Source organism: Zootoca vivipara, chromosome 16 (assembly GCF_963506605.1).
Source record: "Zootoca vivipara chromosome 16, rZooViv1.1, whole genome shotgun sequence".
Lineage (NCBI taxonomy): Eukaryota > Metazoa > Chordata > Lepidosauria > Squamata > Lacertidae > Zootoca > Zootoca vivipara.
The window spans coordinates 25,747,776-25,768,409 of NC_083291.1; positions in this window are offsets into that span (position 1 = coordinate 25,747,776).

Below are 20,634 nucleotides of genomic sequence, written 5' to 3' on the forward strand. Positions count from 1 at the left end.
GTGGAAGACAGGAGAGCCTTGCGTGCTCTGGTCCATGGGGTCACGAAGAGTCGGACACGACTAAACGACTAAACAACAACAACAAGAATAACCTAAAGAAATTTGCTGCAGGTATGTTCACAATCTTTGGCATCACATGCCTCAGCAAACAAGCTTTTTCAAACAACAATAAAAGCACCTCATTGAACAGCATGAAATATTCTCAAAGTTGCTTGTAAGTAATGAAAAAATGCAAGGACTGCATTAAATTCCATTGTTAATTTCACTCATTCTCAGCAGGTGGCAGTGTTGCCATTCTGAGCTCTCTTTTTTTAAAAAAAAGTACTGTAAGGTTTTCTGTGACCTCAAGTCTGCTTTCTGATAAAATGTTCCCTTAACGAACATTTTAATTTCATACCCTCCAAATGTTCTGATGTTCCAGGGACAGTCCCGGAATTACATCCCTATCTTCATTGGAAAGACATCCCTATCTTCATTGGAAAAATGCTGGAGGGCATGTAATTTAGCTAGTTATTAGAAAAGAGGTGCAAATAAATAAAAATGTGCCTGCTTATATCTCTAATGCAAGTACAGTGGTACCTTGGAAGTTGAACGGAATCCATTCCAGAAGTCCGTTCAACTTCCAAAACATTCGAAAACCAAGGCACAGCTTTCGATTGGCTGCAGGAAGCTCCTGCAGCCAATTGGAAGCTGCAGAAGACACTTCAGACGTTTGGGTTCCAAAGAACGTTTGCAAACCAGAGCACTCACTTCCGGGTTTGCAGCGTTCGGGAGCCAAAACGTTCGCCTCTCAAGGTGTTTGGGATCCAAGGTACGACTGTATATCCTCCATCCTGTATACCAGGCAGGCAAGCTGTGGCCCTTAAGACACTATTGGACTCCAACTCCCGTTGACCCCAGCTAACATGGCTGCTGGTTGGGGTGATGGGAGCTAGTGTTGTTGCCATCTGTTTGCCTCGAGAGACAACGGAGTGTGCACCCAAGGGTAAAGCCAAACCGCTTCACTAGCAACACAGGGGCAACCTTCCTGGAGCGCAACACTCGGCACATGTTGTTTGGGATGCTCGGTGCACGGCAAGCATTGCTTACGTGATGTCGCGCACATGTGCGACACCAGCTCCCACCCAATTTCCTTTTTAAGTTAGTGTGTGTGAGCAGGCTGCTCTCCTGCACAAATCTCATGCAGTGAATTGAAGCTGCACAGGAGCGTGACAATGCACAGGCATATGTGCAGGGAGCGTTCCTATAGGCCACTGTGCAAGAAGCTGGAAATGGGATTAAATATGAACCTCTCCAGATTGCCTCCAGGTTTTGTTTTGTTTTTCATTAAAAGAAATCTAGGACCTAGACTTGTTCGACGAGCACAATTCAAAGTGCCCGGACACTGAGATCCAGCACCGAGGGCCTTCTGGCGATTTCCTCACTGTGAGAAATGAGGATACAGGGAACCAGGGAGAGGGCCTTCTCGGTGGTGGCGCCCGCCCTGTGGAACACCCTCTCATCAGATGTCAAGGAAATAAACAACTACCTGACTTTTAGGAGACATCTGAAGGCAACCCTGTTTAGGGGAGTTTTTAATGTTAGATGTTTTATTGTGTTTTTAATATTCCGGGAGCCACCCAGAGTGGCTGGGGAAACCCAGCCAGATGGGTAATGTATAAATAAGTAGTAGTAGTAGTAGTAGTTGTTGTTGTTGTTGTTGTTGTTGTTGTTGTTGTTGTTGTTGTTATGCTGCATGGTACTGGGGTCATATGACATCCAATAATTGCCAGCATGACTGAATTTGGGCAAATGAAGGTTATCCTTTGTTGGTATCGATATGAGAAAAGTTGCAACTGCTGAAATTCTCCCTTCATGTCAACTATGGAAGGCAAAGGAACCTCGCTCAAGAGATGATCGACTGGGGCTGTCAGGGGATTGTTGCGGCTACTCTCGAGTAAAGACGCTCCAGTCCGCTCTGTCTTTCAGAGTTTTATTGTGCATATTATTTACAGTGCAGAGATATCGGGAAACATGACTGCCTAGTCCGATTCAGAACCCGGCAATGGCTCCTGTCGCGTCTTGGACCAGCATAAAAGCCTGGGCACCCCAAAGCGCCTCCCTCTAGCCCTGCGTGTGGGCGTGTGCCTCAATTTGGGTGCCGGAAGGGGCTGCATTCCTTCTCCCGCCCTTTGGCTGGAGCTTTGCCAACCTCCGACACCTCGCTGAGCTGTCCTTCCTCCTCTGACCAGCTGGGTCGGTGCCTAGGCCCTGACACGTCTGAGAGCCCTCTCTCCACCCCGCTCCATTCCTCATTCCTTCCTCCTGACCTGCTGCTCGTGCTGGTCAGGATGACTGGGGGAGGGTCCCTGTAAGGAGTCCCCCTGACAGGGGCAAATATCACAAGAGGTTTGTGCGCCCCTTGTACTTTGCACTCATCAAGAGCCCAGCTCATTGCCAGCTCTTTTGAGTTTTGGTCAGGTTTTCAAGCCCTGTTATGATGACCTCTGTTGGGTGAACCATTACAGCACTTTTATAGTTATGACAGCAGCATGCATATCAGGCACTCACAGACAAATATTGCCCTCTGTGTCATTTGCCAAAGGACTGTTTGTGAGCCATTTGGTGGAAATCTGTGCTGCTTCTTTTTTAATGTTTGTGTACGCTTCTCAAATGGTTAGGATCATGAGAAAGAGAGCTGAGAGGGTTGTGTGCTGCTGGGGAGTTCCCGTGCCCTAGATATCTGAAACCCTAAATGGGAACTCTGCAAACAGTAAGTAGGGGAAGAAGCTTCTCACTTCCTGTCCTTCATTCGGGTTTCCGAGCAACCAGGTGGGTTAGCCCTATTGCCAGGCAAAAGATGAGGCTGAGATTCCCAGCTCCTCACTTCCTCTTCCATTGAGAGTTCAAGAGCAAGTTGAACAAGCAGCTTCAATAAGAAGCTGGAGTGAACATGCACCCCAAAAATAAATTAGAAGAGACATATAGAGAATAGAGTATTACTGATGGAACAAAAAATGCTTTTTGAAATTAATAATATAAATATACAGATTGAGCAATGCCCTCAAATTTGTTATTGCTAACAAACTGGGGAGGTCAAAATGGCAGGGAAGGGATAAAGTTTGGTAGGCCATTCTGCTGATTGAATTAAGTGAAATCAGACTGACAGGGGTAAGATAGCAGGAAATGGAATTTATGATGGATTGGCAACCTTTTAGGGAACGTTGGGAGACTAGATATTAACATTATAGCTAAATTATTGCTTTGCCAGAATGTAATATTAATTGCTTGTCATCATAAGCTAATCCATTTGATTAAATGGATTAAATGGATTAGATATTTATATTATCCATATGATTTATTCTAATCGTTTTCTCATGCGATTGCCATTAACAGTACATTGCGTTTTTTATATGTCTGTGTTGGTATTTTTCCTTTAAATAAAAAAAAAGATTAAGCAATGGCTGTGTCACCTTCTTTCCAAGAACACTGTTGGAAAAATACAATGTGAGTTTTGTGTTTTAAGAGCTTGAACATGAGCCCATAGTCTTGCAAAATCCTGCGCACAACTTCTGAGCAATGATTCTTGGCTCTGGCTTCGCTCTTGAAAAACCATGAGCTCAGTGGTCCAGGGTCCCTTGCATGCATCCAAAGTAGGTGGTGTCTCAGCACGGGGCCTACAAAGGCCTGCCTAGGAATGCTGCAACTGTGAAGTGTGTGGTCATGTGCCGTTGCCTTTTCAAGTAGGGAAGTCTGAACCATAGCTGCCAAGTTTTTCCTTTTCTCGCGAGGAAGCCTATTCAGCATAAGGGAAAATCCCTGTAAAAAAGGGATAACTTGGCAGCTATGGTCTGAACTCAAGTCTCACAAAACGCAGAGTTAATATGTTTCTCACCAGGCTCTCTCTCCCCCGCCCCATGCACAGATTGACACTGTTATTTCAGGTGGTACAAAATCTTACAGAAGTATACTTTTTAAAAAGTTATTAAGTATTTTGTCTCTATGCCACTCTTCCTCTCAAAGGACATTATGTTATTCTGCCCCATTCATTTCAGTGCAAGGAAACTCGATACAAAAGCCATCTCTGCAACATGTCTTTGTTGCAATAATACTACATTAAAGGTAAAGGTAAAGGGACCCCTGACCATTAGGTTCAGTCGTGACCGACTCTGGGGTTGCGGCGCTCATCTCGCATTATTGGCCGAGGGAGCCGGCATATAGCTTCCAGCTCATGTGGCCAGCATGACAAAGCCGCTTCTGGCGAACCAGAGCAGCACACGGAAACACCGTTTACCTTCCCGCTGTATTTATCTATTTATTTATCTATCTATTTATCTACTTGCATTGCATGTCACGGTGTGTGACATCATGTGACGTTGCTTCATCTGGAGAAGGCTAAGCCCTCTGTGGGAGCCTGCCACTGAAGCTGCAATGCGCCAGGCCGCCTCAACATTGAGGGGGCTTGGCCCGTTTCCAACAAAGATTGAGGGGGCTGGAGACACGTCAGCCCCCTATAGTTGGTGCACCTGGGAATGAGGCATGATGTCTGCCCCAAAACGTTTGCAGTTTCAAACTGTATTGAAAATAGGATTGCATCAAGAGCACAAGTTATTGCCTCTCTGAACATATACACACTTCCTCTTCCTCTTCTTCTGTTTTCCCCTGAGGGAAAACTGCTCTTTAGAGCTCTATCAGAGGAAATGGCTATTCAGGTTTTCTCCACTCTGATGTTTGCTCCAATTTAGCAAACTAAAGAGCAGGCTTTTCCTGCAAAAGGAGCGGGGCAAGTAGAAAACCACTCGGAGCCATGCTTAACTAGCGCAGGTAAAGCGGAGAACCACTCAGACCAGTGCTTGCTAGGCACAGAACATGCAGAAGTGTGGACAAGGCCTTATAATGTATCCACAATGAAAAGGATGTCCGGAGAGGCCTTTACTGAGAACAGCAGGCCAGGAGCTGTTGCAGCTTCTAATGGACCCTGTTCGTGCCCCCTAACATAAGAGAAAACTAGTTACAGGTAGGTAGCCATGTTGGTCTGACGTAGTCGAAACAAAATAAAAATAAAATCCTTCTCTAAGGTGCTACTGGAAGGAATTTTTTAATAAGAGAAAACGATAACCATGTGATGTTGGAGAGCAGCTGGTGTTTCACACAGCAGATTCCAAACAGGAGCAAAACTCCTGGAGAAGTTAAAGCACTGAATTTCAGGAACAGAACCCTGGAAGGCCCATGAGGTTCCTTAGCTTGCTACAGTGCCAGTTCTCAGGGACTGGCCCAGAACTGATATCCTGCCCCAGGCATAGAAATGACCAGTTGCCACAGAGAGCAACAAAAGCACTGGATCTGCTCCCTATGGACCTTCTTTGTGATGTTGTTGCTGCTCAAATATTGGGTCAGTCAAGGGCAATCAGAAAGTCCTGTTGTCCTTTTGTTTGCCAAGAAAACTGATTCCACCGGGGCAGGACTTTCTCATGGAGCACTGAGCTGGCAACATCTGCCTACTGGAAGCTGCTTCCTGGTCCCTGACTGTGTGACTGGGACTGAATAATTCATCAATCACAGACCCACACCCAGAGACTGCGGCCAGCAAAATCAGGCATGTGCTAAGGTAAGGCCTAGAATGATTTAGGGGCCCAACAAGCCAACAGCATATTCAGCGTCCCCTGCAAGAACCAGCCTCTACAGAAGAGGACATGATGATGGCTGTAAGCAGTGGCCTTTTCTGCCAGTGTCAACCTTGGCTTGCATTGATGCCTCTTGTTACAGTATATGCTCCAGACTTATCATCGTGCATCAACAGCTGTCATGGACTGGTTGGACGCAGAGGAATGGTGGGAGGATCCAGCTGGGAAACCCCTAGTGGACAAAGGCTCAGTGTCCAAGGACAGGTGGTGGGACAATGATGAGTGGTCAGAGGGAAAAGACTGGGAAGAGTTAACGGGGCTTAGTGAGCTGTGAGAGTTGGTGGCAGAGACAAGTCCAGAATCAGAGGCAGAAGCTGAATTAGGAGAGGAGGGAGGCCAAGAGGCAGAGATGAGTCATGCTGGTGAAGAGCCAAGGGTGCCTGTGCCCCCCCTCCCCCGCTGTGACAAGCTCCCCTCCCACCTGACATCCCAGAACCAGGAGGAGCATGAAACGGGAGGAGCAAAGTCAGGCATGCAGGCGCAGTCTCCGATTGCCTGGGAAGCAAGAGACATAGATGGCTGTGGGGAGGTAGGGACCTTTAGTCTTGGCAACTGATCCATGGGGGCAAGACGTATCGGGGATGAGTTGCTGTGCTCGTTAGACCTGCCACTCATGAGACCTGCCACTCCACCAAGTCAGTGCAGATCCTGTTCTTTCTAATAAAGAGTTAAGTCCGACATGCACGGTGTGATTTACTGCTGGCTAGCTCCTGTCAATAGCCAAGTAGTACAGCTAGGTAATTTTGGGGAGCGTCCGGCAGGGAAGAGTAGCAGTGCTTATCAGCTTCCTAGCACTGGTTTCACTGTGCCTTACCAGGAAGAAGAGGAGGAAGGACAAGGCTGGAGTTTGTCATAGTGCAGGTTTTCAGGCAGAGCCAGTTCAGCACTTCCGGCAATGCATTCACACCATGTCAACCTCCCCACCGCCTTGCACTCCCCCCTCTCCTTCCCTATGAGACACAGTGACGTGGGTGCCGGGAGGCCTAGTAAATATCATTCTCCATTCTTGACCCATACCTTTAAAAGAAGCCTTGCAGCAGTTTCCTCATCTTCACAGTGCTTCAGAAAAAAGGCACTTCTCAGCAAGTTGACAACTCATGGATGCTCTCCTCCTTTTTTACATTTTAAAATTTTGTTTAAAGGACACCTCCAAGTGCATCTAATTTAGTTTTTTATATGAAATCGTTAGTGTGAGGCAGCAGTAACACGGTTTGAAGGCACATGAGGTGACATGGGGCTACCACCCTGCTAAAGCTAAGCAGTTTTGATTCTGTTCCATGTCTGGGTGGGTGGCTGCTGGGAACCACATCAACACAGCCTTGCATTCCATGGTGGAAGAAAATAATCAAACAAATAAATTGCTGTACAGGAGTTTGTTTAAGTGTGCCTGAAATTGTAGCTCTGTGAGGGGAAACTCGACTTCCCAGGATTCTTTGAGGGAAGTCATGTGTTTTACATATGTGCTGTGGATCTGCCCATACCCTTTTAAAAGAATTGAAAAACGGCTTCCAGGGAGAGGGAAGGGAAGTCTATTATGTCGCCGCAGACTCCGGCCCATCAATGCACAGTGCATAAACACAGTGGTGTAGCATGGGTTGCCAGTGCCTGGGGCAGAGCAACTGTTGCACCTTCCTAGTGAACTGGGCAGCAGGGATGGGAACCTGAGGGTGGGTGCAGAGCTTGCATGGAGGGATGGGCAATTTGGCCCAACCTCATTGGCCAGCCCAGGGTAAGGCACACACAGATGTCCCTTTGCTAGCCACACAAAGAAGGAGGCACCACCCTGGCCCCAAAGGACTGAGCCAGGTGTGGCTTGCCTCCCTGCAGCTCCAGAAGGTGGTATGAGCTCAGCCACACTGAGGGAGCCCGTCGTGGGGGCACCTGGTTGTACCTCTCAGAATTTTGTGCCCGGGACCCCCATATGCTACACCACTGCATAAATACAGAGAATCAGTTTTTTTCACAAACTCAGTCCGTGTGTGTGTGTGTGTGTGTGTGTGTGTGTGTGTGTGTGTGTGTGTGAGAGAGAGAGAGAGAGAGAGAGAGAGAGAGAGAGAGAGAGAGAGAGAGAGAGAGAACACTGTGGTAAGATCACTTCCAGCAAACAACCAGCAGTGATTTATGTCTTAATCCATAGAATACATCTATAGGGACTCTCTTGCTGGATCAGACCATGTAGCCCACCATCCATTTCTGATACCAACAGTGGTCAGTCAAAGTTCCCTGGAAAGTTACACACAGATCATCAAGACAACAAGTCCCCTTCTCCACCCTGTTTGCTAGCTTCCAGTCAATTTCCGGCAGCACATTTAGACAAGGGTGCCCAGAGACCCTTGAGGCAAACATTAAAATAGTGCCCCATCTCCTCTCCTCCAAGGGGCAGTGCCAGGCTCCTTGCCCATCCCGCCCAGCTTGACCTACTTGTTGCGTGCTGCTTACACCTGCCTGCTAAACAAACTTGTTCATCACAGGTTCAGGCCGAACAGAGGTATTTGCAAAAGTGTTCCTGCAAATATTTGCAGAACTTAGAAAAGGAGTACATGGGAACAGTAGCCCTTGGAGCTTAAGATCAATTCCTAGAGCAAGGGTCACAGATCTTGGCCCAGATGGTGCCACCTGTTCCATTCAAGTTCTGATCTGGATGGAGGGGGAGATATTTCTGGGGACAAGTAGCTCTTTGCCAAAGTCAAGGCAACCCTTGTTGAAACAATAATCAGAATCAGAATCATATATACTCCACCCATCTGGCTGGGTTTCCCATACAAATGCTTGAAAGTTTCAGGAGTAGTTTCATCAGTGTGGCCACTTAGGCAATGTCAAAGAAGAGGAAATGGATCACATCCCCTCCCAAAAAAAGAGAGCACAAATTTGCATTAAAAATGTGTGTCCACTTTATCAAAACACTGTCTTTTCAAGCTTCAAACAGTGACCATACAGCCTTCAAGTCTGCAGTCCGCTTAAAAGCCATGGGTAGGCAAACTAAGGCCCGGGGGCTGGATCCGGCCCAATCGCCTTCTAAATCTGGCCCGCGGATGGCCTGGGAGTCAGTGTGTTTTTACGTGAGTAGACTGTGTGCTTGTATTCAAAATGCATCTCTGGGTTATTTGTGGGGCATAGGAATTCATTCATTTCCCCCAAAAAAATATAGTCCAGCCCCCCAAAAGGTCTGAGGGACAGTGGACCGGCCCCCTGCTGAAAAAGTTTGCTGACCCCTGGAAGCAGTAACATATTGTGGGGGGAGGGGTGCCAGAGGGGCTGTTGACCTGGGCACAAAGTTGGGGTGTGTGTGCACAAATTCAAAAGAAAAATAAACTGCTTTGAGGGGGGGTAACAATCAAGTGGTGTAAATTTTTCATGAAATAAATAGTAATAATAAAATAAACTGCTGCCACTCCTGCCCACCCCCCCCCCAATTTTCCCTCTCCCTGCTCGGAAGACCCTTCCCCACCACCATCACTACCACTGCACAGCCCAGACAGGAACCGAAGGTTAGGGGCCGGAATGCCGGGCACTGGCAACCAACACTACACCACTGTGCTTAAGAACTGTTCTGGGCAACTCTCATTTATCTTTCAACTGGACCACCCTTCAAATAAAGGACTGGCTCTGTAAATCAGGGCACCTACCCTTTCAGGATCTGGCAATACACTCAGATATATGCCCTGTGCCTTCCTTTTTGTGGCTGCCTGTAGTATAAGCAAATTCAGGGCAGCAGTTGTTCCTCAGCTTCTGTTGTGTGTTCGGAACATATAGAGCTCCACATCTGCTTCTCTATAAAAACCCAGAAGCTGAAACTCCACATGTTTTTTCTTCCCAACTAGACCAGGTTACAGTCTGGCTGAAACAAAGGATATAGACACACGAGGAAAAGCTCAGCGGCATAGCGAGGTGTGTTGACTTGAGGAGCAATGACCAAGAAAGAGAGCTTCAATTCTGAAGTTGGAATATTACAGGTGTTGTAGTTTTTTTCCTCAAAGAGCAGCACTCTGTGGTTTTCCGTTCTCCCAGGCCAAGACCTCCTGCTTCCTTATTCTAGTTCTAGTTCTTACCAAAAGCACCCAGCTATCGAGAAACCTGTTCTTACCCACTCTCCTTATTATCTTTGTTCTCCTGGTAGCAGGGTCTTCAAAGCCACCCGGGGACAGATCCCTGATGGCTGTTCCCTATTAATTGTTTGCCATAGGGCAGGGGCATGTGTGTTGGACACGGGACTCTTGGACATTTAACAGGTTTAGCCCATCCTGTTAAGTGTAGCGATTTAATTTACTGAAATTGGGAATGCTTAAATCAGGCTTCCTCAATCTCGGCCCTCCAGATGTTCTTGGCCTACAACTCCCATGAGACCTAGCTAGCAGGACCAGTGGTCAGGCATTATGGGAATTATAATCTCAAAACATCTGGAGGGCTGAGTTTGAGGAAGCCTGGCTTAAATGCATTACTGTGTGTTTAGTTCTGGAATGTTCCCCCGTTAACTCTTGTGTGATTGGTTAACTCTGGTCACATAGAAGGTATCTTATTAGATTCTCCATTTTTTGTTTTGTGTGTGTGACTTGAATGTAATGCCTGCATCTCCATAAACACTGAAGAAGAGAACAGTGTTCGATAACTCTCTCTCTCTAAACGCAATAGACGAGAAGAGTACTAATGTTTCTGTGTGTGTGTATGTGTCAGAAAGAAGTACAAAAGTTTTGTGGTTTTTTTTATTAAGGGTTTTCTTGGTTTACAAAGATATGTGCAATGTCTCTCTTAGCATTTTTACAAATCAGTTTCATTTGTTGAGACATTGGTGAGGAGAGGGGAAGGAAAGTAGATGGAGGGAGGGTGGGGTGGGGTGACAATGTTTCTATTTTGCTTAATAAGTGGGGGGGTTGTCAGCGTTGCTTGTGTAGGTCAGGCATCCCCAAACTGCGGCCCTCCAGATGTTTTGGCCTACAACTCCCATGATCACTAGCTAACAGGACCAGTGGTAAGGGAAGATGGGAATTGTAGTCCAAAACATCTGGACTGGAGGGCCAAAGTTTGGGGATGCCTGTTGTTCACTTGTTTTCCTTTGATGGTGAGAGATGTTGGGGTTGGCCTAGGATATAGTTGTTCCTTTGTGGTTGGCTGTGGTGGTCTTTGTCTTGTGTGTGAGTGGGGTGGGTGAGTGTTTTGAGTCAGGTTAACCATATTGATTTGTATGCTTTTGGTGGATTTTTGTTGTTGTCTTGTTGGGCTGTGTATGTGATAAAGGTGAAGCCATCTTCTTCTATTTGTCCCCGTGTCAGTTTCAACTTATTGGTTAATTTTTCTAGTAGGGCTGTTTCCGATACTGTTTGGTACCATTGGTCCATGCTTACTCCTGACAGGTCTTTCCAGTGTCTGGTTATGGTGCTTCTGGTTGCTGATAGTAAGTGGGTTATGAGTTCTTTGTGATGCAGGTGGGCATTATTGTCCTGGAAGATGTTTAGCAAGGCCAATTCTGGGGTAAATTCTAATGTTTCTTGGGTTATTTTACCTATTTCTCTTATGGTTGTTGTCCAGAATAGTTGGATTTTGGGGCACTCCCACCACATGTGGAAATATGTGCCTGTTGAGGTGCATCCTCTCCAGCATTTTGATGAGGTTCCTGGGCATATTATCACTAGTTGATGTTCTCCCAAAGATAGGGTTGCCATATTTCAAAACCCAGACAAAAAAAATTTGAGCTTTTTTGCCAAAGTTGTTGAATGGGTGTGTTTGTTGAGCTTTCCTTCCCGGACATTTTCCTGATTTCTGCCTGGACATATGGCAACCCTGCCAAAGAAGGAGAAGTCTGCTGAAAGGAGAAAGTAGAAGCATCTCAGAAGGAACTACATGGCCTTGCTGGGTAATGTACAGAAGGCTGAGTGAAAATACAGAAAAAGAGAAAGACACAGTTTGCTTGGATGTTAAAGGAAGAAGCTGCGATCTTCAACTAAGTTAAACTACTTGGATAAGCATGTGGATGTAAATACTTTGCATATTCTTTTCCTCTAGCTGTATGTTCTGCAAGTAAAAGCTTTTGAATACTTTATCAAGTGTTTTAATTTCAAGAAAAGAGTCAGTATTGCCTATGATTTGGCTTCCTAGATGTACAGTATTGGTGAAAATGTTTGAAGATAAGGAGGGGGAAACTGTGGCTCTGCAGATGTGGCTGAACTCCATCAACTTGAGCCAGCACAGCCAATAGTTAGGAATTATGGGAGTTGGAGTCCAGCCACATTTGAAGAACCACGGGTCCTTCGTCTCTGTGATAAAAGCACTTGAGCAATGCTCTTTTTCCTTTTGCTCCATGCCCCTTGATAAAAGAAGGCAGTTCCATGCTCCTTAGTCCTGGGTTTGGGGTTTGCAACACACATAAAATCAGGGGAGGGAGAAATCTGCCCTGAACAAACGTGTGTGTGTTTTTAGAAATATATATATAGTCAATAGAAGTTTGCAGCTAATCTCTGTTCCTGGAAGGGCTTGGGTTAAGACAGTTAAGCTAATGTTTGTCAAGCTCCTTTTACTTAGTTGAAGGTTGAGTTTCCAATTCTACTTGGTCCTTCCCTGTGAGGCGATTCTGACGCAATGAGCCCAGGCAAAAGCTGAGCCTTCAATCCTTCAATATTCTCCACTTGCAAGACCAACTGATTTTCCAAAGGGTAGGCCCACAGAATCAGGCTGCTGCTTCCAGCAGCATTTCTTTTTTAAAAAATCAAATTTTGTGTGTGTGTGAGTGTGTGTGTGAGTGTGTGTGTGTGTTTTATGGCCCTATAGTCTGTATAATATGGGAAAAGACTATTTGGCCATTGCTATAATGCAGAAAGTACGTATGGGCAACTTGTTGATACAACCTATTCCATGCTACTCATTTCAATGCAAAGGACATTCATTTCAATATTAAGGAAATACTATTCAAAGTGGGGGGGGGAGGTAACCAATTATGTATTGTTTATGGATTAAAAACAACAATTGCGAATATCATATGTATTCACTGGATTAATTTCCATTCTGGACACGTCAAATAATTGAACACCGCCAATTTCTGCTCCCATGTCCTTTTCTGTTGGAATTCTCTGACATTCCTAGTCGCAAGACACTTTAAAGGTTAGCATGAGGGATGCCCAAACCATTTTATCAAATATGTATTTCATACAAACTGGTGCAAATGTGGTGGGAAGGGGGCTATTGTTCTGTTCTGTTTTTGTTTTCATTATGTAGTCTGTGTTTTTTATCTTGTATTTTTATGATGTGAACCGCCCTGAGGTCTGCGGATGAAGGGCGGTATACAAATGTAATAAATAAATAAATGCAATGAATAAATAAAGCTGCCCCCCCCAAAAAAAATGTTTCCCAAGTACTGTGGATTGTAGCATGGATATAGGAGCAATGACAATGGTAGCCAGTGACGGATTTACGTATAAGCTAAACAAGCTATAGGTTAGGGCCTCACACTCTTGGGGGACCCCCCAAAAATACACTTCTTCTCAATTGTATTTCACTATTAATATACTCCGTCTTAATTGTACAGTGGTACCTCTGGTTGCGGACGGAATCCGTTCCAGAGCTCTGGCCAGATCCTGAGGTTTCCGCAACCAGAGGTGCCTGTTCTGTGCATGTGCGCAGTGCGATAAATGCCTTTCTGCAGGGCAGGGCCATCTTTACCCAGGGTGTAAGGGGTAAAGTGCACTCGGGTGCTGAATTCTGGGTGGCGCCAAATGCATACCAGTCCCTCTCGATTGGCGGCAGTGAAAAGCAATGGAGCACAAGTCCGCCCACCCACCCCGGTCACACTATTACTCCGTAGCGTCAAACAAAAGCGTTTTTTCCCCACTGCGTCGTCGTTACAGGTGAGCGATTCCCCCCCCCAAAAAAAATGTCAACAACTTTGAGCTCGTCCCCCTAAAAAAAGAGGCGCTGGGCAGATCTTTGCACCCCGGCGGCGCATTGCTAAAGACAGCCCCGCTGCAATGGAACTCATGAGAAGAATTCTGCCCTGTGTCCTTATTTCTTTTACCAATCATCATCATCTAATAAACGAATAATAATAATAATAATTTGTTTATATGCCACCCTTCTGACTGAGTTTCCCCAACCACTCTGGGGGGGCTTCCAGAATATTAACACATCAAACATCTGATTTACAAGGCGCAAAACAGTTTACAACATTTTGGAATAAACTACAGTACAATGCATGCAAAGCAAGAGAACGGATGACACCGAAAGCCATTCAGCAAGCAACAAATCCACAGCTGAGGGATAATTCCTCAATATTTATCAGTAAATAGGAGGCCTTGCGGAACAAAAAAATGTTTTTAGCTGCCTGCAGCAGGAGGGAGGTGTCAAGGCCAACCATCAAAGTTGTGTGTGACAACTCCTTGCAACGGGGAAAGGCCTTGCGCAGGAAGGAGGCAGCAAAGGCATTTTCAGCCAGGAAGTTTGCACACATCTAGGCTAATTTCCAAGCGAAAACTTGTGTTTTCTCCCTGTTTGGTTCCATGAACAGTGCCGTGGGATGTGTCCATACACTGTGCATGTAAAATCCATGGGTTCTGTCTCGTAATTCATAGGTACAACCAGTGCTAGTTTTATTGAAAAGAAAGGCACCGGAACTCACCACAGGCACCTCCCTCGTTCTCTTAGATTGGCTCTGGTGCCCACCTGAGGTGCTGGAACTGAGTTCTGGTGAGTTCCAGGTAAAAAGGCCCTAGGTGAGGATAAAATTGATACTATTACACTAGGTGTAGCAAAATTCCTCCCGGATGCAGTAAAAATCAGAAATCAGTATGTACAGGCTAAAGCTCCTCCGTTGGCTAGCATGGGCGATCTTACACCTTAATCACTGTTGATAGATGCCAAGGTGTGAAGGTAAAGAGAAGTATGAAAGGTAAATGGTTAAAAAGAAGTTGTAAATTGGAAGAAAGAAGGTAATCTTAGATTTGGAAACTGCAATAATTAGTGATTAATAAGGAACTCAAGAAGGGGAAATGAGGAAGTCCAAAATGTTTTCATTAGAAATTGGAAAATATGATTATGTCTTATGTCTTTTTATTTTTATTTTGGGTTTTTTCTTTCTATTTTTCCTTCACTCTTCTATACAAAATGAATAAGAATCATTTAAGAATAAGGTTATGAAATGGGAGACAAGACGTAATTTTATGATGTCTAGCTAAGATTTGGAAATGGTAAGAGTTAATTATTAATAAGGACTGTAAGAAGGGGAAGTGAAGAAGTTTTAAGAAATAAGATGTGATAATATTGTCATTTTTGTTTTTTGTATTTTTGTATTTCTTTTTTAAATTTTTCTTCTTTTCTTTTTCTTTTTTTTTCTCTCTATGTAAAATTCAAAAAAAATTATTCAAAAAAAAAGATATATGCAAGGTGTGACCGGAAAGTTCAGTGAATAGAAACTGGACAGCGAGAAATATTCGAACATCTAATCGCCATCGGAAACCCACAAAATGCTCACAACTGTGCACAGGGATGAAGCCGTAACTCGAAAGACAGTGTACGAGTGGTTTAAGCATTTCCGTGAAGGGCGGCAAAACCATCAAATATGACCCTCGGTCCGGCAGACCATCGACGAGCAGAATGGCAAACGTTGACAGAGTTCACGAGTTATTGATGCGGGATCCATGTTTGTCCGTCGAAATGCTGGCAGAAGAATTGCATATTCCGCATGAAATCGTTACTGAGTTGTCCCACCCTCCATAGTCTCCCGATCTGGCCCCACCAGATTTCTTTCTTTTTCCAAAACTGAAATCTGCACTGAAAGGGCACAGATTTCCCAACATTTCACACATCCAAGATGCTGTGCCGAGGAAACTGAAAGCAGTATGAAAAGAGGACTTATCCAGAAGTTTCCAACAGTTCTACCAACATTGTCAAGGGTGCATTGTGTCAGAGGGGGCCTTCTTTGAAGGACTGTACGGTATGTATGTTTGGATCTTTCTCGCTGTCCACACTTTCCGGTCACACCTTGTACTATGTTGTACTGTGTATTTGGGGTCTATGGACCACAATAAAGCTGTGCGTGGGGAGAGAGAGAGAGAGAGAGAGAGAGAGAGAGAGAGAGAGAGAGAGAGAGAGAGCGAGAGAGAGCATGTATATCTCCTATTTTATTTATACCATCGGCAGCTCAGATGCCTGGCAAATGGGCAAACCCTCTTTGGCAGTGCCAGTAACCCTGGCATAGGCCTGAGGTGTGTGAAAACCATGAGAAACAAAAAGTGGGACAGACAAGGTGCAGGTAAACGAAGGCAAATGTATTGTGAAGCCATGACAAACCACACCATCCCAAAAGGACAGGATGTAAACTGGCACACAGGCATTAACAATGGATAGTAATTTATTTTAAACTGTTTTTACTATTCTACTTTTTATTTGCTTTGGCCTGCCCTGGAAGCTTATGGTGAAGGACGAGCAATAAATCAAATGCTTTTACAATAGACCTGGAGCCTGGAAAAGAGGAACCACTAATCCTGGACACTTCCTGATGATCATCACCTGAAGTCTCTGAGAAGCTGCTGCCAACTCTTTTTCTTTTTTCTTCCTTGCTACCTTAGCTAATTGTTTACCTGCTGGTCCCCTCCCGCCACCATTCCAGGAACACAATGTTCTTTAAGCAGTGTGCAGTTATAGCCTGGAGCAGAAAGTGTCATTCCTCCCCCTCACCTGTTTCAGGTGACAGGGAGATCGTAATCACATCAAGTAAGACTTGAGGCGGAATGCTACGTCCGCCAAGTTTTTTTTTTTACTGGCCTGAGGAAATTGAGCGTGTGAAGCTTTTGATAGCATGGAGCTAAGTGGCGGGGAAAGCCTTCTCTGTGTGTCAGCAGCTGTTAAAAAAGCGCAGGAGCAGAGACGCCCCCCAAAAGGTGGCAACTCTGCCGTTGCCACCAGCAACCCCCCCTCATTCTGGTTGTCTCCACCCTGTGCAATATGATCATCTTCTAAGAAGGGACTCCTCAGCAGAAAGCAAACTCCATAGAAACATGTGCTTTACTCGCTGGAGTGTCCTTTTATGAGCCACAAGTAGCTGTGGAGTCAGTTTCATTTTCATTTAAATGCATGTTCAGCAACTAATTTCTAAAGGTCCGCTTTTTGAACTGAATGGTAGCGGCAGGGGCGCCAACTCCTATGGCAGGGGTCGTCAAACTAAGACCCATGGGCCACAAGCGTCCCACAGGGGTCATTTAACCAGCCCACGAGCCACCCCCGAACCGAGCCACCTGCTTGCTGAGTCCCCACACGCTGCACTAAACCGGCACAGTGTGGTGCAGAGACTCGCTTTCACATCACCAAAAATCGTGTCTGCGCAGACGCTGGAAATCGGGCGGCGGCGAGCACACACACTCACGCCCGATCCGGCCCATGGAGGGATCTCTGCTGGAGTGAACTGACCCAGGCCAGGTAAACCTTGCTGACCCCTGTCCTAGGGACTGAGGCGACTTCAGCCCCCCCCCCTTAAATGTAGTTGATGGAGCTGAGTCCTCCCCCCCCCCAAGCTGTGTGGGTTAACTGTTCCACTTAGCCAGACTTCAGTTTATATGACGTTCTCAAGACAACTGCTTTGGATCAGATTGTTCCACCGAACATCGTTAGGAGCAAAATCCCTGGCCTTTCCTTCCAGCAGTTTCCAGAACGGAATCGGCTTTCAGCTTAGAAGACAGAATTCGGGTCACGACTGGTTCTGTGCCTCATCTTAGTGTCATGAGCTGGCAGGACACCAATGGGGGTGGGGAGGATCCTGACGAGGCCACAATTGGTTCATACCAGGGCAAGATGAAGATGGCAAAGGGGAGGTTGGGGACTTAGGACATACTCCTGGGACATCAGGGAATGTCAAGGGAGTAGCGAACAGTTCACAGAAGCCAGAGGAAGGAGAGCCATCACCAGAACCCGAGGTACCCTGATCTCAGCAGGCACAGTGGGCTCTGAGGCACTGGGAACAGCAGGAAGGCAGGCAAGGGCACACAGCCCAGTTCACTAGTGGACCAGGTGGAGATCATGGGGTTCCTTAGGTCTGGGAGGAGGTTTGTAGTTGCTGAGCTGGATTAGGCTCAGAGCAGGTGAGGATAACATATGTTTTGTCAAGTGGAGGAGGACAGCTGCTCAGCTGGAGCAAACTCAGGTGCATCAGTCTGTGGGATGTAACATCACTATAGCAGTCAAGTACAACATTTCCTGTTTGCCTAGAGTGGACACACAGGGGGGGGGGTTAGTTCAGCCAGGAGGACTTCCTGTTACACCTCTCTGGAGCATCCTCCCCCTGCTTGTGACCAGGTAGATGGACGTGACCCTGGGAGACCCCATAAAAGGGGTTAGTCACGCAGCCATCTTCCCTTTCCCTTCTTCTTGATTCTCCATCTTCCTGGTGTTATTTTGCTGTGTGCTAGCTCTCAGCCAACAGCACATGGGCACAATCCCCAAATGGGAAGAATCCACACTTTTCTCGGTAACTGTAACTACAAGCTAAAGCATGCCTTCAGGATCATACTGTGAACTGAATGTAAGTAAACTTCTTACATTCAGTAAACTGAATGTAAGTAAACCTTTAAAAGAAGACTGTTGTGTCATTATTGTTTTTAAGAGGGAATTAAAGGGGAATTTACCAGGAACGAATCCGATCTGGACAAGCCAGACTGGACTGCTTAACTCAAGAGATTCTAACGAATCTACCAACTAGTTTCCTGTGATATACAGGGAATGTGCTCTGCTGCTAGCTCACTAACGTTGAGAGAGGAAGGATAATATTTTTTATCAAAAGATCCTCTCCTACTATCCACAACATTTCAACACAATCAAGACTGGGAAGGATAAAAGGGAAGCAAGGCTGAGATTCTGCATCTGCTCAACTTTCTTCATTGACAGAATATGACTTGGCTGGTTCAGGAATGCCCCTGGACTGTGACTTTTGGACTGATCCCAGGTGGTCCAACCCTGGTTCTTTGGCGGAGGTGGGAACCTGACCTCACAGACTGACTTCGGACCTTGCTCATTGTATTGGACCCGGACCAGTATTTTACTATTTGGACTGACTTACCGCCAGGTACACTGGGAGTCGGGACATCTAGGTGGCCCTTTTTTGTGGGATTCTGCATCCCTTCCTCCAAGCTATACAGATCCCAAGCACAAGTCTAGGACCTCCTTGGGCTGAACCTGTTTTGAAAACAGATGCTATGGTTAAGCTGAGGTGTGTACATTTGAGAACGCTGTTGTGCTTGCACAGACGACCACTTTACTGAATTGTTGTTTAGGGCGGGGGGGATTGTAGGCGCAGTGAAACTAACCAGGCAATGCACATCTAGTGAACACATCCCCTCCCCCTCTCTGGTGTGTCCAGCAACAGAAACATGCCACTTGAAACACAGTCAGTGGGACCAGCGATGACCTCACTGCATTTTAAGCTGCTAATTATTTGTGGCTAATGCATACATGGTCATCACCTCTATAGCCCTGGGGGATATTGCTTCCTTGTAAGGCAAGATCTTCTTGCTTCTTTTCTAGTTTCACTAAAAACTGAGGTACAGTGGTACCTCGGTTTACAAACACAATTGGTTCCGGAAGTCCGTACTTAACCTGAAGCGTACTTAACCTGAAGCGAACTTTCCCGTTGAAAGTAATGGAAAGTGGATTAATCCGTTCCAGACGGGTCCGCGGAGCACTCAACCTGAAGCGTACTTAACCCGAGGTATGAGTGTAATTGGTTCTGGAAGTCCGTACTTAACCTGAAGCGAACTTTCCCATTGAAAGTAATGGAAAGTGGATTAATCCGTTCCAGACGGGTCCGCGGAGCACTCAACCTGAAGCGTACTTAACCCGAGGTATGAGTGTAATTGGTTCCAGAAGTCCGTACTTAACCTGAAGTGTACTTAACCTGAAGCGTACTTCCAGACGGGTCCACGGAGTACTTAAACAGAAAATACTCAAACCGAGGTGTACTTAAACCGAGGTATGACTGTACGAACAAGAAACATGAGGGGAGCTGAGTTTGCAGCCTGCAGGGGGACAATATATTACCTGGCGGCCATTTTAAATTTGAGAAAGATATTGGGCAGGCACTAATGATGCTTAGTGAATTGGTTGTGGATTCATTGGGTGGATTTTGGGCTGCCAAAATTATAAAGACTGGATGAAGTGAAGCACTACATTTCTGAAGGTGGGCCAATCAGAAGTTGCGCTTTGGTTTCCGAACATTTTGGAAGTCGAGCTGACTTCCAGAACGGATTCCGTTTGACTTCCAAGGTACAACTGTACTAGAATAAAGACCTTCCCCCATGAATGGTACACTCCCTGAGACCCACCCCCAGCTTTATTCAGTGGCATCCAGTTAATAAATCAGATTGGGGGACATTTACTGTGCAACAAATTTGTGTGTGAATTTAAGTATACTATTGTGGCCGGTATACATGAGCAGAGTCCTTGTATACCATCCTCAACCCCAACAACTTATTTCTTCCCCCTTCCCCCATAGTTTTGCATGCTTATGATGAACATGTACACAACAGCCAAATTTTATTAGACTTCTTCAAAAAGCTGACTCTGGGGGGGGGGGTAACAGAGACACTTCTAGGCTGTTGGTATTTTCAGGTGGGATTCAACCACATACAGGCAAATTTCAAGTTGTGCAGCAAATCCGCTTCTCCAAAAGACTGGGCTTTTTGCAATAAGGAAAGTGAGGGTAAGACTTGCTTTGACACAATGGCTGCATACACATTGCACCTTTGAAGCACGTTCAAATGACAGCTTTCTCCTCAAAGAATTCCAGGCACTGTAGTTTTCTTCAGGGTTGCTGCGAGCATATAACTCTATAAATGGTAATCTACAGTGCCCAGAATTCTTTGAGGGGGAAAATGTGCTTCGAATGTGCTTTGAAGGTATAGTGTGTATGCATCTCATCTGACCTCTCCGCAAATAAAACGAATGCTCATGAAACAACCAATGCTGTCTAACCTCCCTGCAAACAAATCAGGATGAATGCACAATA